Genomic DNA, 8,908 nt, shown 5'->3' with positions numbered 1-8,908 from the left:
CCTGCGTGGCGCGAGGCCGAGCTGGCACCGGCTCTTGGGCAGAAGGTCGGAGCGGCCGGCGAGGCCCCGTGGACGATGGATCAGGGGAACAGCCACAAAGTCCCCGTTTCTTGCATTTCACGATGGCCCGAAGCAGGCACTCGTGAGATGCCTTCATCCTGTGCAGGCGACAGCAAGGACTTGAGGCCTAGTTGCCTGGGACACGGCGGGTCTTAGTCCACGTTGTCAGCAGAACCAGCAAAGTAGCTGGGGGGCGGTTAGCCAAGGAGTAGAGCGCGGCGGCGGCAGGGTCCCGAGGCCAGGCCCAGGCCCCGCACAGCGGAGGCAAGGACCAGGCTGTGGCCTTGTCCTGAGGGAAGGTGAGTGCAATCTGCTGTGGTTATTGCTTCTCAACGTCATTCTCCTTATGCACACACGGAAGTGAATCCCCACTCAGGAGGCTGAGGCAGGAGGATCACCAGGAGTTCGAGGCCAGCCTGGGCGAGCTGCATAGCAAGACCTTGTCTCCAAAAATATTAAAAAATAGGTAGATAGAGAGATAACTGCTGTATGACAGGGTATTAAAGGAACCCACTTTCAGCTACAGGCCACCAGCCCTGGAGCTCTGGCCATCCCAAGTCCCTGCACTGCAGTATCCCAGACAACATACGGATTAATACAGGGACAGATTCCAGGAGAGAGAGCTGGTACTGCAGGTGGAGGGGTGAAGGACAAGGACGGAAGCCCTGGTTTCAGGATTGAGCACTGCACGAACTATTTCCCTCACTGCTGCGGGGAGCACGGGACGTGGCTGGCCCTGCAGCAGAAGAACCAGGGACTCTGTCTCAAAACAAAAGCCACGAGAGAGGTGTCACAGTGTCATGGCTTGGGGCGAGGGGTACATACACCAGGCCACTGCTCCACTGGAACACGCAGCGGCTGGGATCCTGCCAGGGTCATAAACTCTCAGCTTCAGTAACGAATCAGAGGCTGAGTTTAAAATAAAAGAAGACAGTTTATTTGGGAAAAGATAGGGGAGAAAAGGAAGACAGCTACTTTGGAAGAGTAGGGGGTGTCAGAAGTGAGCCTCCGAGGATGTTTGTCCTCGGCTCCTTTTTATTCAGGACTAGTGATTTCTCCCATCCCCTATAGGGGCACCTGGGAGTCGCTGGCTGTCATGGGATGGGCTTTCTGGCTGTCTTTGATTCTAACCTGAACACCCTTATCTACATTCCTTCTTTGTGATGGATAAGTGGGAAGGGCCTTATAGAAAGATAACTTAGAGTTAATGATTAAGTGAAGGGGATATTTTTTTATATATTAAATAAGAATCCTTAAGGGCTGGTCTTTATCTCCTTTGCATTTTATGGGGTGGGGGTCCTGGCTACATCCCTGTTGCCTGTTAACTGTTCTCCTCAATTCTTACCTTGCATTACCTGGCCTTCCTGGGCCTGGTTTCTCTCTCTTCACTTTTGTCTTGTCCCCCCCACCCCACCCCCACCTAGAATCAAACGCAGGACCTGGTGCTTGTGAGGCAGGTGCATTGCCACTGACCTAAATCCCCAGCCCACCTTTGTCTTTCTAATTGCTGGAGTCTAACTGCAGAGGCAAAAGCTGCCTTTGGTAAGGTTTCCTATTAATTTCTTTAATCAAGCTTGATGAGATCCTGATGACTCACAGCACAGGAACACGAGACCCCCTGAGCAGGCTTGTGTGACAGCAACCTGACACAAAGTTTATTTCTGCCTGGGTGCAGGTAGACAGAAAGCGAACATGTGGTTGGCCCCAAAGCAAAGAAAGGCAGAGGGTTTTGTAGGGTCTGTAAAGCGTCTTAAAGTCAATAGAGGGGTCAGGCAGCCAGAGTTCCCAGGACGACCAGAGCAGATGTATGGGTGTTATCAGACTCTGGCGCCAAGAGGATCTCGTGTCCTGTTGTAACTCTTCTTTACAACCCCCTGTTCTTTAGTATCTGCTGGGAAAGTTGAGCCAGGCTAAGCCTGACAATCCTATTTTATCCTTTTTCCTGTGACCCCCTGTCCCTACAATGGGAAGAAGAACAATAAAAAAGAGGTGCACAACCAGGTACAGTGAGTGGCACACACCTCTAGTCCCAGGAAGCACTCGACTGCAAGTTCAGGGCCAGCCTGGGCAACTTAGTAAGACACTGTCTGAAATTAAAAATAAAAAGGGCTGGGGGTGTCACTCAGTGTCAGAGTTCCCCAGTACGAACAACAGGAGTGTGTGTGCACATCACAACTACCAGATACCGCTTCGCACCCACGAGAACGGCAGTGGCGAGAATCAAAAAGCCAGACACCAGCCAGATGCGGTGGTGCACACATGTAACCCCAGCACCCTGGGAAGCTGAGGCAGGAGGATCGGGAGTTTGAGTACACTTCTGGGAATTCAGCAACTTAGTGAGATCCTGTCTCAATATAAAAAGTAAAAAAGGCTAAGGACATAGCTCAGTGTAAAGGCCCTGGGTTCAATCCCCAGTACTGAATAAAATAAAAGCCTGATGACAACAACATTGGGATGTTGAGAAATCAAAACCCTCATACACTTATTTTTAAACCCCATACGCTTTGGTGAGATGATGTAGCCTCAGGCACTTAGGAAAATAATTTGGCATTTCCTCAAGGGTTGAGCACAGGATTGCCATCTTGACCTCCACGGCTAGGTGTCTACCAAGAAAAACAAAAACATCCACACAGAAACTTGTGTAGGTGTTTTTTTTGTACCGGAGATTAAACTCAGAACCTTGCACTTGCAAGGCAGGCAGCAGCACCACTGAGCTAAATCCCTGGCCCTTATAGAAGGTTTTTAACAGTATTACTTATAGTAGTCAAAAAATAGAAACAACTCCAGTGTTCAATTGCAGATGAACAGATACACAAAATGTAGCACTATATTTATCACACACGCTGGAATTATTAGCATACACTAGCTGGGGATTTAGCTCAGTGGTACCACCACCTGGCCTGCCTCACAAGCACAAGGTCCAGAGTTCTGTCTGGTACCAAAACAAACAAAACATACACCAGAATGTTATCTGGCCATAAAAAAAGAAATACTGATGCATGCTACAGTATGAATGAACCTTCAAAAAAACCGAACGGGGCCAGGGATTTAGCTCAGTGGTTCCGGTGTCTGCTTTGCAAGCGCAAGGACCTGAGTTCGAACCCCAGTACAAAAAAAAAAAAAAAGCAAAAAATTGTGTTAATTGAAAAAATAAGCCACAAAAATCTATATACTTTCTGGGCATGATGGCATACACCTGTAATCTCAGCACTCAGGAGGCTGAGGCAGGAGGATCATCACCAGTTTGAGGCCAGCCGGGGCTACATAGCAAGTTCAAAACCAGCCTGGACTACATAGACCCTGTCTCTATGAAGAAAAAGAAAGCGGGGGTGGGGGAGGCTAAGCAGCAGGAAAATGGGAGACAGCCTTCGTTTGACCTTCCAAATGGCCTCCACAAAACATCTACCTCTTCGTTCTTTGTTTCTGCTCTTGCCTCCTATCTACAGTCACTTCTGCTTGATGTGTATCCTTCAGGATTTTCTTCTATTTTTATTAGTGCACATTTGCAGTACCTAATGATTACATTTAGAATTTTCCAAAGGTCCAATTGTGATGATCTTTCAGTTTTGTTACCAGGGATCAAACTCAGGACCTTGCGCTTGCAAGGCAGGCGATGGCAGCACTGAGCTACATCCCCAGCTTGCCTTCAATCTTGAAGCATGTTTTTCCTGTGGCTTAGAAGATAGACTGGTAGCGATCTTCTTTTACCATATGAATATTCTTGTCCTCATAGGCCTATTGCCTGAAACCACTGAAACTATCAGGTCTTTCTTCAGGATTCAGGAAGGATTCAGGCCAGAAAGAAGAGTTTGAAGGCCAGGTATGGTGGTGCATGCCTATAACCTCTGCACTCAGGCAGGAGGATCACTTGAGTTCAAGGCCAGCCTGGGTTACACAGCAAGACCTTGTCTCAAAAAAATAAATTAAAAAAATTAAAAATTTTTTGATAGAGGGAAATCCTGAGGTACATTGGAAAATGGGCTGGACTTGGCTGCCTGGAAAGACTGAATACCCAGAAAGGCTGACACCCCTGAGAAAATCCTGCCAGGTAAAATCCACCCTAGGAACTCAGTCAGGTTCGGTAGGACAGCACTGTGGCCATGAGAATCTCCTCTGTGTCTCCACAGACACAGAGCCAGGCAGGATACCAGGGAGCTCTGGAGGGAAACCTGCATCTTCCCAACTGTGTTTACCAGGAGAAAACAGTCAGCTGAGCAAGGAGACACGCATGCCTGTGATCCCACATCTCGGGAGGCTAAGCCAGGAGAGTTGCAAATTCAAAGCCAGCCTGGGTAATTTAGCGAGACCCTGTCTCAAAATAAAAATTTATTTTTAAAAAATTTTGGTGTTTTGGGCCAGGGATTTAGCTCAGTGGTTCGGTGGCCTGCCTCGCAAGCGCAAGGACCCGAGTTCGATCCCCGGTACAAAAAAAAAAAAAAATTTGGTGTTTTGAGACAGGGTCTTGGTATGTAGTTCAGGTTAGCTTTGAACTCACTATGTAGCTAGGCTGGCCTCGAACTTGTGACAATCACCTTGCCTCAGCCTCCCAAGTGCTGGGATTACAGGTGTGCACCCCCATGCATGGCTTAAAATAAAAATGTAAAAGAGCTGCAGAGGTAGCTCATGGTGAAAGCCCTGTTCAGTCCCCAGAACCTGAAGGAAGGAAGGAAGGAAATACTAATGGTCGGACTGCCCTCATGGAAACAAAGCTCAATTTTACTGTTGCAAGGCTAAAACACTGAGTTGGAGCAGCCTGGCCAATGGCACAGGCTTAGATAGGGGGAGTGGTAATTTGAGGTCAGAGTGAGAGTGGGAGGGGTGGATCCATGAGTGGGGTGCGAGCCTGTAACTAGCTATGCTAGAGGATGAGGCAGAAGGATCACGTTTGAGCCCTGCCTGGGAACTTAGGGAGACTGTCTCAAAGTAAAAAATGAAAAGGGCTGGGGATGCAGCTCAGTGTGACGGCCTGGGTTCAACGCCCAGTATCCCATACACACACAGTAGAAGAAGGTGGTGTCACCATCCCTGTTCTTGCAGTCCAGGCACAAGAATTTAATCAACAAGAGACCACACCATGAGCAAGCGAAGTAGTGGTTTAAAGTGTAAGACTTAAGTCTCACTTTTACTCCTGGAGCGTGAACAGCCAAGAGGCCTCCACGATGCTGGGCCCAAAATCTCAGCGAGGTTCCAGGAGCTTGTCAGACATGAGAGTCACCCAGGAAGGAACAGACCAGGCAGGTTGGCCAATAGACCTTTATTAGCCTGGCCAGATGGCATTCCCGAAGCCAAGCAGCTCAGAGAGGCAGCTAGCTCGGAATCAGAGGCCATTTTATATAGGGCTAAGGACGGGGAGTTACACTCAAAACTTACAGAAAGGGGACAAAGGCAAAGAATCAGTTGATCTGAGCTGGTGGTCATCAAGCATATACTCGACCGTTACGTACTAACGATCAGCAGATCGATTATCCATTATTCCATTTACAACTTAGATTATAATGTTCAGAACATTCCATTACGGGCAAGTAAGGAGTGGCGTGATTGATGTTGGGTCTCCGTGTTCACTACAGTTTCCATTTAGTTTCCCAGCTACTTCTAAGCAGTTACCTAACAATTCACAATTAATCATTAGTTATCCTATAAGGGATGGGGGAGCGACAGTCTCTAGGTCGTTTGCTGGTCAACATGGAGTCGCTCTGGTTCAGTCAGACTCTTACAAGAGAAAGGAAGTTTTATTGCAAGCAGGAAGCAGCTCACAGAGTGTGAAGGCCCCAGAGCTCCTCGGTTCTGGTTCCCATTATTTCCCCAGGTTCCCCGCCTTCAGGGTGCTCTGTGCCCTCCTCCTGCCTGTGAATGACCAAAGAGGGTCAGATTAAGGACACCAGGTAGTTGCTTTGCATGTTCTGCCATGGTGGCAAGTTCAGCTCCCCTCCCTCCCAGCCACTCCTGTGTGCCTATCTACTCTCCTGAAGAATCAGGGCCCCAGGTCTCTTTACGGGTGGTTTGGGCTTTGCAAGGTCTGATTATAGATCCACCACCACCACCAGAGTTAGGCCCTCATCTAGCACTGAGAAGAGTCAGTGAGGGTTCAAAATCATCCCGTTCCCAGGGAAGCGGACTTAGTATAGCCTCAGGTGGGTGTCTCGGCGCTGTCTTCTCCCCTCTGGTGGCTCCTGCAGTGTATTACAGCCACTTCCCCAGGTCCATATACTGCCTTTAAGGGCTGTTCCATCTCCTGAAGATGCTTGGTGGGAGATCCCTAAGCCATTCGGAAGTTTCTTTTCTCCCAAATGACACCACGTGCATGAGAAACCAAGCAGGCACGTTTGGAGTCTGCACAGCGGTTAACCCACCCTCCCGTGCCAAGTCTCTGCACCCCACCAGCTGGGCACTGGTCCCTGGGGAAAGTGGTCAGGGCTCGAGCACCTGGTCTTGAGTCACCACTCAGTATCCTGTCTAGTGCCATTTTCCACAAAGGAATGCCCATCTGGAGGCTTAGGTCAGGGTCACTTGAGGGGAGTCCCTGATGTCCCCTCGGGCAGCATAAGTCTCCAGTACCACTTATTTACAGTTGTGTGCTTGTGACTGACCCTGCTCGGTCTCCTGAGGGAGGGAGGGTTTGGGGGAGCAGCTTTTGATTTGAATCACGGGTCCCCCTCTAGTAACCTAGCCCAGTATTGTCAATTGGTGATCAGAATTCCAGAGGCCGCCCTCGGCGGACAGCAGCCCAGAGACCTGAGGAGAGGAGAATGCCACTAAACCATTACCTAGTGGATCCATAAGGCTATGGTGGTGATGGCCTGGAGTCAAGCAGGCCATCTTTTTGCTGTCTACTTTTTTTTTTTTTGTACAGGGGATCGGACTCGGGACCTTATACTTGCGAGGCAGGTAGTGGAACCACTGAGCTAAATCCCCAGTCCACCAAGTCTACCCCTTTACTTAGGCACCCCACTTGCCATTGGGCAGGTTCCCTAGCCTGGGTTAGTTCCACCAACGCTACCCCTTTTCTTTCCATCACGTATAAACTGAAAAAGGCTCAAGGCTTGGGCCCACAGCAGGACCTGTTTTAGGGTCTTGAAAGCCTTTTCCTGTCTGGATCCCAGTGTAAGAGCTGTGTGTTATCTTGAGCTTCATTTAGCATCGATACAGGGGCCTGGCTACTTCTCCACATTCGGGAATCTATAATCTGTAAAGACCAGTGATCTCAAAACCTTCTTAGTTGTTTTATGGTCTGGAGAACAGAGAACAAGGTTATGGGTTCTATTCATTCTTTCCCAGAGCTCATGCCCCATTTGATATAATCGACCCTAAGTACTGTACAGTTGAACCTTGTTGATAGCTTATATGGTTTCCATGCCAGGAAATTAGAAGAGCCTAGGTCCCCTCCTCACAGTCCAAGAAGTCATCTTTGAAGGACTTTCACCTCTGGACAAGAGGAATCAAAGAGGTCTTGGGCCAAGGCCTGCCCCAAAGCTGTGGGCCATCATGAAGGCCCTGGGGCAGCACAATCCAGGCCAACTCTGAGGTCTGTGTGGAAGGATCTTCAAAGGCCAAAGAAGCTGAATCTGGGGGTAAAGGGATGCAGAAGAAGGCATCTTTGAAGTCTGAGGCCAAGGACCACTTAGAGTCCACTGGCATCTGGCACAGTAAAGTCTAGGGTTAGGGATCACCAAGTGTAAGGGGACAACAGCTTGACTGGTGAGTCCGAGATCCTGGACTGGCCTCCGGTCTCCATCGGGCTTTTGTACCCGAAATGGGAGTATCGCCTGGAGTACCGCAAGATATCAGAAGGTCCCGTGCCTTTAATTTTAAAAATCTGATTAAATACCTCCCTAGCCTCTGGCCCTAATGGGTACTGTCTCTGGCTTATGATGCATATTTTTACGGGGGGAGGCTGTGATTGTTCATCCAATTTGTCCCCTACTCCTTCACACTGCCGGGCCTGTCGCCATCCTCAAGTTGGCTGGCCGCTGTTCGGATATCCACTCCCAACTGCACCAGCAGAGCCCTGGGGAGGGGTCTCTTCCATGCCACCAGGAAAGAGTGAGTCAAGAGGTTGCCTTCCCAATCGTAGGTCGAAAGGTGACTAATGTGTCAGGGAGGATTTTTCCAGAGGCAGCTCGACCACCCCCGCCAACATTAGAGGAAATAGGTCTGGCAAAGAAGCAAAGAACTGAGAGAACAGAACCACCGTCTAACGGGAAATTAATGGAGACACCCTCCACTGGGAAGGGCTCTTTGAAGGCGATTCCCTGAGCACGGGGAGTCCCCGATAGCTGCCCGGGCCTCCTCAGTCATGCTCAGCTACTATCTAAGTGGGCTTCATAGCCCCGGGACCTTTGCCCCTGGGGACATGTCACCTTCCCGTGTTCTTTTCACACAAGGACAGGGTTTGGGTGAGGTGCCGGACATCCCTGCTGGAAATGACCTGGCCTCTGCCATATGTAGCATCTCATCTGCTCAGCTCCCCTGACGCCCTCTATCTCAGGGAAGCCACTAAAAGACAAGCCTTTTGTTTACTCCTGCAGACTCGTTCCTTTTCTTCTTCCTTATCCGTTATAGTATACTCTATTGGCTGTATTAATTAACTGTTTCAGAGGAGTCCCTGGTTTTACTTCTAACTTTTGGAGCTTATTCCGAATATCTGGAGTAGCCTGGGTGACAAATTTATCCCTCCAAATTAGGTGCTGTGCCACTGAGTTGAGGTACAGGTTGGTGTGTTTTACTAAGGCAGCTTTGAGCCTTTGCATAAGGTCCAAGGGACCCTCCGTAGCTCCCTGTATCACCTCAGACAGTTTGGAGTACTTGAGAGACTTTATTCAAGACCTTTCTCTTTTTTTTTTTTTTTTTG

General features: G+C 49.2%; 1 protein-coding gene across 2 annotated transcripts in view; it reads left to right on the top strand.

Moving 5' to 3' along the window:
• Window positions 1-8,908, top strand: part of Pigz (phosphatidylinositol glycan anchor biosynthesis class Z) — an 18,764-nt gene that overhangs the window by 623 nt on the left and 9,233 nt on the right. The window contains exon 1 of one of the 2 annotated variants that reach the window (XM_010624032.2): window positions 3,866-3,880. The exons of the other annotated variant lie outside the window; for it this stretch is intronic. The gene's annotated coding sequence lies outside the window, so the exon portion shown is untranslated. Of the gene's footprint in view, window positions 1-3,865; window positions 3,881-8,908 lie in introns of those variants that run through there. 2 annotated transcript variants of the gene reach the window in all.

Source organism: Fukomys damarensis, unplaced genomic scaffold (genome assembly GCF_012274545.1).
Source record: "Fukomys damarensis isolate Sample0158 unplaced genomic scaffold, DMR_v1.0_HiC HiC_scaffold_12, whole genome shotgun sequence".
Taxonomy (NCBI): domain Eukaryota; kingdom Metazoa; phylum Chordata; class Mammalia; order Rodentia; family Bathyergidae; genus Fukomys; species Fukomys damarensis.
The sequence above is the reverse complement of the archived record's forward strand: the minus strand, read 5'-3'. Positions and strand labels throughout refer to the sequence as shown.